The sequence below is a fragment of the Struthio camelus genome, chromosome 17 (assembly GCF_040807025.1).
Source record: "Struthio camelus isolate bStrCam1 chromosome 17, bStrCam1.hap1, whole genome shotgun sequence".
In the NCBI taxonomy this organism is placed as follows: Eukaryota; Metazoa; Chordata; class Aves; order Struthioniformes; family Struthionidae; genus Struthio; species Struthio camelus.
In genome coordinates, this window is record NC_090958.1 from 11,161,991 (window position 1) to 11,177,710 (window position 15,720).

General features: G+C 43.3%; 1 protein-coding gene across 29 annotated transcripts in view; it reads right to left on the minus strand.

Moving 5' to 3' along the window:
• ARVCF (ARVCF delta catenin family member) overlaps nt 1-15,720 on the minus strand; it is a 305,859-nt gene that overhangs the window by 20,947 nt on the left and 269,192 nt on the right. The gene's annotated exons all lie outside the window — the stretch shown is intronic.

Genomic DNA, 15,720 nt, shown 5'->3' on the forward strand with positions numbered 1-15,720 from the left:
CCTGCACTGAAGGTCCCTTTGCTGGTCTTCAGGTAGACAGTTCTCTCTCTGCTGAAATCTGTGCTCTGCTATAAACCTGACTAGCAGGCTGAGCACATGCATGAAACAACAAGGTGACAAGAGGCCGGGACTGTTGATACAAATACTTACTTTTCATCTCTAGACTTTGTGCAAATTCAACTTGCACTCCTTTTTCTTCATTCAAATCAATCTCAGTATCTTTACAGACACAAACAACATTACCAAAGAGAGTAGGGTATAGGGTCATAGTACTCACTCCTTTCTCACACTGCCTGCCAAAAGAAAGATGCAAGATGCCAAAGTGACTAGAATGCCCAAATTGGTAGGGGCAGGAAGAAACACCGACTGCAGTTCAAATATTAGGCAAAGAAATACACTAATGTCATATCACACCAGGAGACTGCAGCAGACCCACATGTTAACAAAACAGCCCGAGTCACTGCTTCAGCTTTGCAGTTTAAGCACAACAGGAATGAGAACTATTCCCATGTCTGCGTTTCCTTTTGTGATGCTGAGCGAGTTACTGACAGTAGCCTCTGTGTCTCAAATTCCTCATGCAAAGGATTATGATTTATCCGTCTACCCACAATAAAGAGGGGCCCCATCTTGGGCAAGGAGTCCATCATCCTAGATGTGACACAACAGGAGAGTATTCGGTACTCGGCAGCGCTCCGCCCTGCCAGTTAATTTAACTGATACTGTATCAGTGTAGGTTGAAATGGAATAATAGAAAATTTCTTTAGAATGTTATTACGCTATATTATCTTTAGACTACACAATATTATAACAGGGAGCCGTAAGTGATGGGTGTTTATACAGCATGGCCCTATTCTGTCATCATCTCTTTTCAAGTTAGTAGCAAGTTGTTGCATATTTTGAAGCAATTTTACCTATCTTCCCCCACTAAGTGTGGCATGACACATTGCATTAATTAGTGAGGAAAGGCCATCATCCACTTAAACGACTTGCCAGCCAGATAAAATCCCAAAGTTCCTGGTGCTGTTCAGATTACATCAACGAAAAATTCATTCCCCCAAAGCGTTTTGGTGAGTGCAGAAAAGGCACAAGCAATCTATAGTAAACACAAACTCATCTGTAGTCACTGCAGCTGGAAAACATCCCTAGATTGATGGCTTTTGGGCCGCTTGCATTAAGCAAAGTTCAGCAGACATTACCTGGAAAAGCAGCCCTGGAAAAAAGAACGATATGAAAGAAAGCACGAAGTTGTGAATGAGCTTGAGGCATGGGGAAAATCTGAGGCTTGTCTTAAGCAGAATTTTTTTTGGATTTGTACACATGCAAAAAGTGTTCTTCATGTAACAAGGTGCTATCCTAAAAGTGTAGCATAACTCAAAGCAAAGTTTTCTACTACCAAGACAGGAAACCTACAAATTCAAATCTCTCCCTTTCTTCTGCACTTCCTCCTCAAAATCACCCATCCCTCTCATAGAGGCATTTTGCAGTGCATAGCACAGACTACTGACTTTCAAACACTGCACAAACCTAGAAACAAGCAGGCTGAACAACGAAATCCTATCAAATGGGGGTTTTCTTGTAAAAAGTCTCTGTTGCTAAAGAATATAAAAGGTGTTGTTAAATGAAAGCCTTACACTTCATATACTAACCTTGGCTGTATTTTTCATAATAGTTATTGCTGTGGGACTATGTGAGACAAGATCTCAGAACTCAAAACAGTAAACCTTGTATAACACTAAACCATAAACACCCGGCCATGTTAACCCCCCGGGTATGTGGCACTTATTTGTCCCACTGAAACCAAGAAAAGAGACTTGGCATGGAGCAGAGAAATTCTTGGCTGACTAAAAGTCTGATGTGTGCACGAAGATCCATGAGCTCTGATGTGCTGTTTAACACTTTCCTTGTTTAACTTCTCACATGCATCCCAGCACACTTGCATGCTTCTCAAACCACTGGGTAATTAGCCTGCTCCATGTCTGTGCCTGGTTTTAATGCCATCACTTGCTTGTTACATGACACTCTACAGATATGTGCAAGCCACAACAGATGGCAAGTCCCAAAGGCATCCTGCCAATCTATTCTACCTTCTTTCCTCTTCTCCAATGTCCTCTCCTCGCACTGGGATCATTGCCCTCTATATTGAATGCTGAAAAAAAAGCTGTAGTTACTTACTACATGAAGCATAAACAGTTGTATAGTTTTTCTCCATGTCTTGAACAAGTCTGTGATTATTTGACTCCAGCAGAACCTTCATATCACCTTTTTCCTCTACCAGCTCATAAGGTGGATTGGCAATCTAAGGCACCTCAAGAAAAAACACCACTACCTGACGGTAAGCGTATACTTCCTTTCCTTACCACTAGAAGTTAAAAAAAAAAAAAAAAACCTCTTAGGATGGTTTATTGGAATTGACACTGCTACTTAATGAAGTTTTACTGAATTGTAAATCAGATTAGCCAAAAAGATGAAGGTAGGCTCATAAACACAGAACATTAGTATAGAACAAATATCACACCTGTATTTGAGCTCAGACTCGTCTGTGGTTGAACAGTAATTCTTTAGTCAGCCTTCTCTGATGGATTTATTTTAGATCGCCTAGTCATACTTTTGGCATACTTGGAAACAGCCTCACAAGTTCACCCTCCCCTGTTCTTTAAGTGCAGTCTACAGTTTGCCCTTTCAGTTAGTCTATATGTTCTTGGTTGGACACGTCTTCCTTAATCTCAATCCTCATATGCAGGGAGGGGTTAAGAGTCCCACCACTGCAGCACTTCTGTACAAGTCCAGCTCTGCGAGAAAAAGGCAGGCAGGAATTGCTAAAATAAAGTATTATGAATGTCCCTCACAGACGGCTACTCATTAGCAGAGATGAGACCCTAATAGCAAGAACATTACTGCTGCACCTGAGGGTTTTTCCCCTCATTGACAACAAGCTGACACTTTTCATAAGCATTATAGTCCCTTAAAAAGAAACAAACACATTTTGTATTTTTTCCATCTGCCTTCTGTCCTAATGAATCCAGCTTTCTATTCATAGGATGCAATTTGTCTGAATTATTATAAAAATTCCTTTCCAGTGTTGTGCGGAGGCTTCACACATCTTTCCACGAAGTGCTTTAAGCACATTCCTGGGAAGCACAGCTGGTCTCACCTCTATTAAGCACCTGCTTCTCTTCTAAACTGATTTCCTTAATTTCAAGATCATCTTAATTATTTTTTCAGGTAATGCTACTTTTGTGCAAGATATGGCTAATTACTTATATTCATTTTTTAAATGGAAATGAAAAAAAGAGGGTCATTAGTGATTGGTAATACATCAAACAAAAAAATCCATTGTTCTTTTCTTTAGGAAGCTGTTTTAATTATAGTCCGGATATAGCAGTGCCTCGAAAATGGTTATTTCTGATGGAATGTATGAGACTTTTTCCATAGGTTACAGATTTGTCGAGTTAGAATTTATACCCTTTCCTCCTGTAAAAGCATAGGTATCATTTGTTGCTTTTTTCACTGCAAGAAGCAAAGCAAACAGATTGGCTATATTAGCTTTTTTGCCTTTTAAAAAAAACAGAAGATGCCTTGGGTGTTGATGCCATTGTGAGTGTCGGGCATTTCATAGCATCTAAGGCATCCCCCCAACCACTGGCATGAATGTGTACACAGCGAAAGATCTTCCACACTAGCCCCATCTTCACCAAAGTGCTGTAGTCTCATCTTTCTGCAAAAAAGGATGATGCAAAGAAGCAGTTCATCTGAGTTCCTCACAACTAGCCAAGGGATTAGTTTTGTGTGAAGTTCACACTACAAAGAGGTGCCAAGTGGATTATCCTTTATTTGCCCACAGAACAGTGACAGCACAGACAGTAATTTCAATCATGAACGGAAAAGGCCTGAGGAATTAACTGGGGTGATTCACCATTCGCAATCCATTCAACCCTCAGTCTCTGTGCTGAGAACGATGTGGCAGCTACTGGATCATCTCCTCCACAGACCTATTGGCTTTCATGTTGGCAGCGCTGATCCTGTGCCCATACTTAGCTGCGTTCTGGCAGTAACATAAAATATTGCACCAGGTGCCTTCCCCTGATACGCCAGCTTAATCCCAAATTCAGACAACTCTGTTTGGAGCAAGGTTGCCAAATCTATTCCCCTCCATCACTCATATTATTTAAGGGTTTATTCTTCCCCTACAGGCATGGGACATGTGTACGCTGGTCAGATGACAGTTCTACTGCTGGAGGAGAGATGTGTGGCTTCATTGTCTATCCTTACAGATATCCTCACAAAGGCTCTAGCTTGCTGTTTCATAAAGAAGCAGATTTCATACAAAGCTGACAAGATGCTGGCAATGGAATAAGGGGAAAACAAAAAGTCCATTAGCCCTAGAAAAACAAAATCACGAAAACGAACTCTGATAGCTGCTCATTCCTGCAGTAACCATAGGCACGTTTACATCAGTGTTCTCATTCAGGTCAGTTTTGAAGCAAATTTCTCAACTGCCTCCACGTACTGCACTTTGGTTCCCAACATGTAGCAGACACGGCACCAATTGGTTTTCTTTAGGAGGAAGCTAGACCAACAGATGCACACAGGGACATCCCCAGCGCATGCCAGCCAGGAATAGACGTTCAAGTCACAAATGCAATCAGACCAGGACTAGCCTGGACTCAAAGTTCCTGGCACGTTCATGATGCCCTGGCCTGACACCCTTGCTGACCGCTTCGCTCCACCGATCCACTCTTACTCTGCTTCACCACTTGCTAACGCAGCCATCCGCTGTGCTGGCCGATTCAACACGCAAGATGTGACAGCCACCAGCAGATGGAGCGAGAGGAGCCCGAACTGCAACTGCTCTGCAAGGTCATATACGCTAATACACTTTGTAGAAAAAGAAAGCAGCTCCCTAAACAACTAGGAAGCTGTAAACCAAGAGGGGAGGCGAAGAAGAAGGAGGAAAAAAAAAAAGCAGAGAATCATGTAAATAATAAGAATTTAGCTTGACGGATCTGGACTCCTGCCCCCTTTCACCAATGGGCTGGTAACTTCATTACAAATTGCGGAGTCCACTGTTTGCAAGTTAAGCGTAAACTAGAGTTCACAACTATTTTCTGCAGAAACATTTTCAGAACATATAAGCATCCATACAGTCTAGCACTTCATCTCCTCTCATCCCAAGGACGTCTCACCCCTCAGTACAGTTTCAGAGTAAATGAGAAAAACCTCACAGTGCGGGGCGGGGGGGGGGGAGGGGTTGGCTGGTTTTATAAAAACAGTAATTGGGTCCTTAAAAAAAGGCCCATCAGCTCCATTCCATCTGTATGCTGTGCTTCAGCACCTGGTGCCCAAAGCAGCTTGAATGTCAACATAAACTTGCAGGCTTCTTCTAATTGAAAGACTTAACAGTAGCGCAAATACAGCCAGCTCCAACAGAGCCGAATGCTCAGAGTGATCGATGGAGAATGCAGCTCACTGCAGATAAATGCAGAATACTGAGCATCGCACAACAGAGAGAAAGCAAACTTCTGCAAAGGATGAAGAAAAAATAAGAGGGGGAGGGTTATAAATAGTCTCCACAGCTTTCACTTCAAGGTACAGTGCACGTCAGGAGAGGTGTTACGCTTACTGCAGAGCTCCAAATCAAAAATGCTACGTCCAACACTGAGCAGGAGCTCAGAAGACAGAACAGCCTTTGAACAGTGCTGAAAAGAACAGTCAGAATAATATGGGACACACGAGACTCAAATCAGGCATGAGGGAATGGTTAAGAGCAGTTTTTCTATCTAGAAAACGAACACCATAGTCTGTGACCTTTCCAACTCATCTACTAAGTCGCAGATAAGTTCTAAAATCATGCAAACTCTCCCCAGCTTCTTCCCACAAAGAAAACAGCAATGGCACGCTAGTTAAGGGGGAAAGCATGCAAAAATCCCCTCGCAAAGGACAGAAGAGAAAAGTTACCAGCACTACCAGGTGTGGAGGTATGCAAAGAGCCAACGCAATGAGCTGGTTTGACTGCAGGGAAGACAGAAAGGCAGCAGGGAAAGGAAATGGGAGGGCACAGCCGTGCAGGAGAAACAAGGACGCCTGGGAAAGCAAACCATCTTTTGCTATTCCTATTATTCGTTACATTCCCCAAGCTCTACAAGCTGTCATCAGGGTAACTTCTCTTACAGAGGGTGTTTTGTAAGAATACGTCCGGACTGGTTATATTACACTTCATATTCAAGGAATATGAAATTTAACAGAGAGATGGCCCAATTAAACACAACCCATTGACCTTGTGCAAGTTCCAGCACTTCTGTTTTCTGTGAGCAGACATTTTAAAGCTAATACAGCCCTCTTTCCAAATGACCTGCAAGCAGCATTTCTTCCAACAGCATTTGACACACTGCCCAATAACAAAGGCTTTTTTCAAGTACATGCAGCTAAGTCTCTTGGCAACTGGAGATGTTTAGTTAACAACCTCCTCTCCCCTGTTCACTAATCAGTAGTGAAGGCTCTAGAGGACCAGCACTTAATATGGATCTGAATGTTGCTGCAGATAACTAGAGCACTACCCAACCTCCCAGTTCGAAAGGGGAATGTGATGCCCCCATAAGCCTGGCAGGAAACAGCCGGGAAGGGAGGCTGGTGCCGAGAAGGGAGAACTGCGAAAGGTTGCCATTTAGAGGAAGAAGCGGTCAGCTAGCGACTTGAAGTGCATTTAAGCAGTTGTAGGTCACCTTTGTGAGGGTTGGCTAGTTGTTTTTTGGAAACACCCCACTGATACAAACAACTTAACCTGCTTTAGATCCAAAGTTAATACCGAGCCCTTTGGCTCAATGACTGAAAGAGAAGGTTCATGTAAATAGCTTCCTCCCCCCTCTCCCAGTCCCAACAGATTTGTATCTGATCTTGGATTCTTTAAGTACAGTACACGAATGTTAACACTTGCTTTCCTGTCAGTTTCTCTGATGTGAAGTTATTTTTACGTACTTCTCAATGATAACTGAATACATTTTGTTTTAAAGAGAACAGGACAGACGTGCTATTCCAAAAGCAACTCTGTTTTGAAATGCAATTTGTGCTTAGAACCAAACGTTAAGAAACATTTCCTCTTTCTCCCTCTCTCTCACATGTACACACCTGCCCTGGAGTCTCCTCTTTATAAGTTACACCTCAAACATGACCTGTTTAAAAATACAGGCTCCCCTTCTTCCATAATAGCTTACCACGGTGTTTGCAAGCCTCTGAATGCACTTCAGGCCCTGCATCACCAGTGCAAAATCTCAAAATGGGACCTGGTTCAAAATCCCAGCTCATATTTGTGAGCAAATGAGAATCTAATTCTTGTCAGAGGTCCACCACCTCTGCAGGGTCTCACAGCGTGACACCGCTAGCCTTGCGAGGGTATTCACTCATGATAGTTATGGTGCATCAGAGTTACTTTAAGACAGAGGTGAATGTTCCCCTGTTTGGAGAAGTTCTGTGCATTTGTGGCAGTCTTATGGGTTATCATTTACTCTGTCTCATCTGTTACAGTATTTCAAGACAAAAGACAGATTAGGCTTATCAGGCTGGTGATTTCAGTGTCTGCAGATCAAAACTACGAAAGCAGCAACGTACGTGCTCCTAGTTGCAGCCAATCTTACTTGCTGCCCCCAGGGAAGTTTCTGCCTGAAGCTTTCAGGTTGGACACGTGCCTCTGACAGCTGACAGCGAAAGGACGCTGGCCGCAGTGATGATGCAAACGGCACTGGGGACTTCTTAAACAGACAGCCATTTGGCCCACACATACGAGATCAATACCAAGCGTGTCACTGATTGTATGTTTCTCTTGGAGGAAAAACCTGAATTTCCGGAGGCCAAGTCTGCTACATAAAAGGACTATTAGAACAATTACTTTAGCAGATAAAGCCAAGTGCCCACACCAGTTCTTTTAGATCTCAATGCTGCTTTGCTACTGCTGACCAGGGGTGTTTCTGACATGTCTGTTCCTATCACTGCCAGGGTCCAGAATTACACTTGAATGACTTTAGTTTTTTTTCTCCCTGAAAGGACCCAGATGGTAGTGCCTGGTGACTACTCACATGCCCTGAGGGGGGTCTCCTTGCGTGTGGCACAACACAGCTCTGTTTTATCACCCCTCTGTTCAGTCACAGCAATTGCAAGGACTGCAAAATCCAAGCCAGAAATAAGAAGCTTGCCCAGCCCATCTGGCTTCTGGTGTTTGAGCCAGTTACACTGGCAGAAAATGGGGAAGCTCAGGGAGGTATCAACATACTGCCCTCCGCGCCGCAAGCCCAAGCCAAGAACATGTGGGCATACAACAGTAATCAAAATCCATAGTGCAGCCAAAGACGGCTCCCTACCTGCAACTCTGAAAAGACAAGAGTAATCAGGCGATGCTAACAAAAAAACTCATTTGATACAAGCGGCGCGGAACTGATCCCACTTCTTAAGGGAGGAATTTTTTTTAATAGAGGAATCTTTACGCTGGAATTTGCTTCCTCCCTGTCTTGGTAAGGCTTGAATTCACTGGTTTTTGGAACATAATAGGAGCCTTTTCTATTTAACTAAGCTTTCCCAAAGGAGAAAAAGAAACAAAGATGGTTGGCAGACCTAATGAAGATTGGGAAATTGAGGAAAATTGTTACTTTTCACATTACATAAACAACTGCGGTTTTTACTGTTGTACACGCATGTATGCCAGAATGTGTGTGTTTATAGGGACTTTTCCTGAAACTGAAAAAAACCCAAACAAGATAAAAACAGTTTCCTTAAAAAACTCAACAGATGGGACTCAAGATTCACACAGCTCAGTAAAAGCATGCTACTGCTTTTCTGATCATAGCTGCCATGTGATAGAGCTGAACAGAAAGGAGCAGGAGACAGACCATTTTCACTGCCTTCACTCGTGCAGACGCCTAACTGTCCACTCCAACTGTGGAAGGGACTGAGCTTACTGTATAAAATGTAGTTCTTAAAGAGAAATAGACACCGAGTGATTCTCTAAAGGAACACCCATAAAAATCACACCACAGTTATGTCCACTAATAAAATACTGTTAGTATCTTACTAACATATCCAAAAGCTTAACAACACAAAAATGTCTCAGAATTCGAGTCATCACTGCAAGTCTATGGGACTCCTAAAGGACTCCCTCCTTTCTGCTGAGGCTGCCTGGACCCACCATTTTCTTTCCTTTGTTCTTTTGTGCGTGTTTAACTAAGGCTCATGTGTTTCAGATCTCACTTTTTTGGCCTCAAGCCCCTGTCAAACTCAACTTCGCAGTTCCAGATGCCAATCAGCTGCTCTGACTCCAGGAGGCTAATGAGCTTTTAGCTTCCTCCCAGCTCAGTAGTAGAAACCTGTCTGCAGAGAAATGTTTGCTGCAAAAGGAGTCATATATTAGTCCTCGGCTCCAGATGCCACTTAAGTAAATCACTTTTACTAAAAAGATTCTGACATTATTCAGAACTGTTTAGATGTTGAACAGCTTTATACACTTACTGTCAGAAAATCCCAGCAAGTAGGCACACATACAAAAGGGGAAGAAAAGCTATGAAAGACAGATGGAAGACACCAAAGGAAAAAAAAACCCAATATGGTAGTGTTTGTTTAGTTAAAATACCCACACGCCCTGAGACGTTAAGTACCAAGTTTTGAAAGAACATGGAAAAAACACACAGAAAACCCTATCTCATCTCTGCACACCTCTCAAGTATCTTCTTTCCTATCTCCAAGTGAGAGTGCATGAGATGCGCTGGATCATGAGACGGGGCATGGCCCCATTAAGTGCCCCCCGGGGGCCTCTCCACCGCTATATGAGTCGTGTCAGACACAGCGGGCCGGTAAATCAAAGCTCGTACGGGGCCACAGAGCAGAAGGGAGGCCACCGCGCTATAACGCAAAGCCGTAAGATCCTGCCTCCGAGGGGGCCAGCTCCCCGAGACAGGACACCTCGGCCCTTACGCCCAGCGCTGCAGCGAGGTGGTACTGCTGCGTTTGCAGCTCAGGAAAGGCAGCAGCCACTGTTTTGTCAGCTTGACCGGTGTCAGAGGGGGTGATCGCAGCGAGCAGCCCCAGGGCTACGTCGCAGAGGAAACCGACAGCCATGCTGGCCAAACCGCTGGCGCTGCACTGCGCTCCTCCAGGCCTCCGCGGGCGATACCCCTCCCCACGAGACCCGCGGTCAGGCGGGGCGGGGGACACACGGTCTCACCGAATCGTGGCAAAACACAACCCCCCCCCCATAGCAGGGCAACTTATGGAAACGGGATTGCTTTGTCAGGTATGGGACTACGGGGGTTTCCACTGACCGCGCTTCAAACGCTGCCCTGCTGCTGGGGGACTTTCTGCTCGGGTTTGAACGCCCGCGCGCTCCTGACAAGCGTTTGGATACCTCAGCGACGGGCGCTGCTCCAGAGCTGCGACAGACAGCGTTTCCGGTCGGGCTGGCACCCGTCAGGCTCTCGCCGGCGCAGCTCTCCAGCGCCAGGGGAAAAGGCCTCAAGAACAACACAAACCTTTCGGAGCTCGCACGCTGAACTACGCTCGGCAGCCGCTTCGAAAGCTTTCTCCTGGGTTGTTCATGCTTCACAAGCAGCTACTTATACTTCTGCTTCTCATGGTGATTTTTATCTAAAGTCTCATAAACGGTCATTAAGTCATCCCACAGGTATCAGGTTATTCATGTTAATAATTGTGTTGTCTGTTACAGGCGCGGCTGCTTAGGGCAGCGAAGGGCGGCAGAACTGCCTCGCTCGTGACTTTCTAGGGTAAGAGGGAAGGAGAAATCTGGCTATTCTCCAGCGGACCTATCTTCACAGCAACATCAAATACTTCAAAATACTTCCAAGTAGGAAGGAAGTATTTGAATATATGCAACTAACCTTTTGGGGGAAAGGCTATCAGACTCTACGCTGAGAAGCAGGTAGCAGATCTGGACTCGGCCTACAGAAATCCAAGCACATCCTCCAATCCTGTCTGAGATGTGGAATTGCTAATTAATTCCTGCTACAACTTCCAAAGTCAAAAACGTGTTGCAGTTCCTCTTTCCATTTCATGAAAGCTGCCACATGTACCCAAAGGAAGCCCTTTGCCTCTCAACCTGTCTCAGTTACAGCCACTATGCCGTTGTCAGGCATCTCCCAAGTGGCCAAGGAAAAAAAAAAAGTGTTTTCTCAATGTCAAGTAGCTGCCAGATCAGCATGGAGGCAACATAAAAGATGATTTTTCTTCAAGTTCTCAGTTTGCAGCCCAGATTTTCAAGGTACGGTATCTGGGTACTTAACTCCCATGGACTTCAGCATAAGCTAGGAACTTCATGCCTTGAGGAACCGGGGTTTTCCAGACATTCTCCAAGCACAATCTGCAGGCACTGGCTGCAGATGGTGAAAGGCAAGAAAAGAACATGCTGCTGCTCCTCCCTCATTCTTCTTGGCTTTGCATTAGATGGACACGAACTGATGTTCCCAAATGAGGCGGGTTTGCTACCTGGCTTGTTAGCATGAGCTGGCAAGAAAAATACTGCTTTAGGAATCAGGAAACCTCATCTCTATTCCCAGCTCTGCCACTGATAAGCTGCGCAACTGCGCAACTCACTTCAGCAGTCTGTGTCCCCATTCTCCCTCCCACACTATTTCTGTCTTGCCTTTCTAGATGTGGCAGTCCAGGGAGATTGTCAGTGTGTGTCAGGTACTTAGGCTGTACTCACGTCTATTGGTAAAGCTAGAGAACATGAACCTGCTCTAAAGAAGTCCTGCAAAGGAGCAATATATTCAGTAAGGAGAATGAGGCATGCAAGATATGACTAAACTGGACATGAGGGGCAGAGACTGCTTTTTCCATCTCCTCCTTCTAGGTAAGCATGAACCATGCTCTCGTCCTAAACATGCAAGTAACATTTCACACTGTTATAAGCTTCCAGTTTTTCCTATGATCAAGATACAGAAAATTCAGGCCTGATACTAATGGTCTGAGAAGCAGAAATAAAAGAGTTTTCCTTTCTACCACATACTGATCAATATTCACACTGATAACCTGAAAACACCTGTGTCGGCAACCAAGCTCTTTTTGGGTTCAGAGCAAATAATAGTTGGGTTGACATTGCTTTCCAAACTATGCAGAGGTAATTTTTTTTTTTGTTAAAAAAAGAAAAATAAAAGAGCAGCTTGACAGGTAACTAAGCGTCTGCTTTACAATGTAAAACGCCTATCTCATAGTTCAAGATCATTTTTCTTCCATCCACAGTTAGAGGTATATGGCACATGAAGCTATATCGTTCCCCTGTCACGATGGGAAACGGGGGCAGCTTTTAAGTCCGTGTAGAGCTCTCAGGGTTACAGAAATAAATGTGGCTCATAGCAGCTTGCACACTCAAGACATCTCAAAGTAGTTTACAAAGTAATGAGTCAGACAATAGGACGGCAGCAGCCACGTAGGTAAGCGCAATAGATATTAATGCTGAGAAACAGAAGTTTTAATTTTTTGATGCTCTGATTTGTCTTTCTGCAAAACACATCTGCAGCTTTAGTCTGACTAATGAGCATCAGTAACTTTTGCTATTAGGAATGCAGAGGTTATTTGACTTTCCAGTTTATTTTAATTTTCAGATTAACTCCATGATTAAAGCTCTCCATTAACACTAATAAAAACTGTTCAAGCTTAAGTGGAAAAATGCTAGACCCTTGCTGCATGTAGTGCTCCTCTCTTGGCTGCATTAGAAGGAAGGCTCTCCTTGCTAACTGCCTGATCTCTAGTCCCTCAATTTGTAATTAGTCCACACACACACAACTATTCTATTTTTGTTGCTGCTTCATCTCCCCCATCATTAGTTGTTTCAAGCACACTCTCGAAGACTGATTAATGTAGCCTTGTGAGGACTCCATGGTTTGCTGTGCTGACACCAGAAAAAGTACAGATAATTAAGAATATATTTGTTCCTAAAAGAAGCCATACCTTGAAAAATCAATATGAGATCAACCTAAGATGCATTTTGCACATATGCTCCTTTCCCAAGCTCCGTGGACAAACGGGCTCTCTCATTCTTCTTCCCATCTGAGTCACCTATCCAGCTTCTATGGATGATGCTGGTTTTGGAAAGCCTAGTAAAAACTAGACTGTGTCTGTGCAGATCAGACTTTTGTTTGCCGACTTTGCAATCAGTTAACAAAAAAAAGTCACACAGAACAACTAGTTTGAAAGAGGCCTTAGGAGGTCACCTGGTCCAGCCTCCTGCTCAAAGCAGGCTCAACACTGAATTTGGACCAAGTCACTCATGGCTTTGCCCAGTCATGCCTTGAAATCTTCAACGACAGAGAATCCAAACCTCTCTGGGAAACCTGTTCCAGTGCTTAATCAAGGGACAGTAAGCTGCATTTTTTGCAGGCAACAGAGTATTATTAGCTAGCATGGCCATGGTATCCCAGACAGAAAATTTAAGTAAGATTTCAAGAGATGTCTGTCTAGGGCTGAGTTCTGAAAGCACCTTAGTCACGTAGGCCTCTGAGAAAGCTGTCCGTGTTGCTATTATACCTAAAGGCACAGACTTTGTAACACTCGTTTGGAGCTATAACTACTTCCTTTATTTAAATCAACGTTATTCCATTTTTCTGCCTCAGCTGTTCTCTTAACTTTCTGCTGTTCTCTTAACTTGTCAAGCAGCTTCGTCAGCAGAACTTCGCTGCGGTGCTTTTGATGGACACTAGAGACAACTGTAATTTTTGTGCAACAAGGTTTTTGTAATCGATTTTGACATGAAATTTCATCTCTACATTCTGAGAGAAGCCGAGTTCCTCTTCCCTGCCCTTTGTGATAATACTGGCCAGACAATCAGGACAACTTTCTGATCCCCATCCCTGTTCAAAGTACCATCTCATTTTTTACACTTACACTAAAAAAAAAAAAATGGAAAAAAGGTCTGTGAGCTTTCATTGTTGTTTCCTAACTGAAACTGAAGAAGTGACATGGCAGAAATTTGATATAATCCAGCAGTTCTGGATGGATGGATAAAGTTTTTCAGTGCTGTGACTAAGTCCCAAGACTGATGCAGCTACAGTTAGGTGGGAAAACCACCTCCCCACCAACTCCTGTTTTCATTGCTGGCAGACTTGCTTGGCACACACTCATTTTATAAACAGTTCTTGAGCATCATCTGTATAATGAGCTATGCTCTGTAACAACAGGCATTCTGTTTTAGAGTAACAATTATAATTGCTTGTAGAATAGAAACATTAAATGAGACATGCAAAAACACATACACAAACCAAAGACGAGGAGAATATTAACCTTTCTCAATAAGGGGCAAACAGTACATGGAGGACTGTGAGAAGAAACATGACTAACAACTATCATTTTCCAGCATTATTTTATCATCAGAAACAGTAGCTAAATACAAAGGAAACGCAAATACAATCAGTGGTTCAAAGGTTAAGATCCTGTTAACTGTCACTGAAATGCCTGATAGCACACATTGCTACAACTAAAGTATATTTTGTGGCTGGGCTGCAAAACTTTCAAAGGTTTAAAGTTATTTATAGGTTTCTGTATACATCTAACCATATAGAGCACCATAAATAGTATCCCCATAAAAATACAAAGTATAGTGTGCACAGCTAGAATACCAAGCACTTTATAGCATTATGCATTTTCAAAAAACTCTGCACTGTGAGCTCTCAGTCCATTCACACAATATCGCACTGGAATGAGCCACTATCATCCGCCTTTAACAGAAATTGCATCCACACTGAAATTGTTACTACAATTTTGTATCACTGCAGTGCTAGCAACGGTTGTGGTACACATAATACTTTGGCAGAAACTGCTGTTTTTACTAACATCTCATGTACGCTCAATCTGCGTTGGTTATCACAGCAGCACTGAAAACACCAGTAATTATTCTAGTGATGGCAGTGGAAGTAGCGAGACACATTACAAACAAGTTCAGTAGAGCCGCAGCATCTGAATGCAATTAACTTGCCCAAGGCCACTCAGCAAGTCAGTAGCAATATGTAATGCGTAGCTGTATGTGAAATCAAGACTTCCTTACTTCTAGCTCTGTCTTTTGCTGAAACCTCAAATCACTCTGTCTCCTTAGTAGCTGCCGTAATTACTGTGTGCTGCACTGGAGTGCCTGCTGCTTGGTTTTTCATAGGCTATTTTATTATGCAAGTACATATAGGTTGTTCTAGTTTAAGATGTTATAACCACATGCATTATAAATCTTATTTTCTGTGCATTTATAACTTGGCTGCAAATTCACATGATGCTGGAAAGGGAATTTACCACCTGGGATTTTCGTCTTTTGAAGTTACTGCCAGTTATTATAGTGAATCTATATTCTTGGGTGTCAGCTTCAGGCAAGAGGGAGCTGAAAACCAACTACTGAAGTTATTTTATAATCGCAAGAAAGTAACAGGTCAAAGGACCTAAAGATGGAGAGAAAATATCTTGTCTCTAACTGCCAGCTCTTCTCCTGTGCACACAGAGGAAGTCTTAACGATCAACAACACAAGAGAAGGAGAGCAGGAAGAGCTGCTGTGGATGCACGTTTGCTATTTCCAGGATAACCAAGTATGTTACAGGTGAGTCAGCTGATTCTTGCTCAGAAGGAAGAGTTATAAGCAATTAAGAAAAAAAGCTCTCTTCCTGACTCATCCAACGGGGCACCTCTTAACTGTTACAACAGAGAAAGAAGAGAAAGGAAAAGACAAGAATGATGCTCTAACCAACAAACAAAAT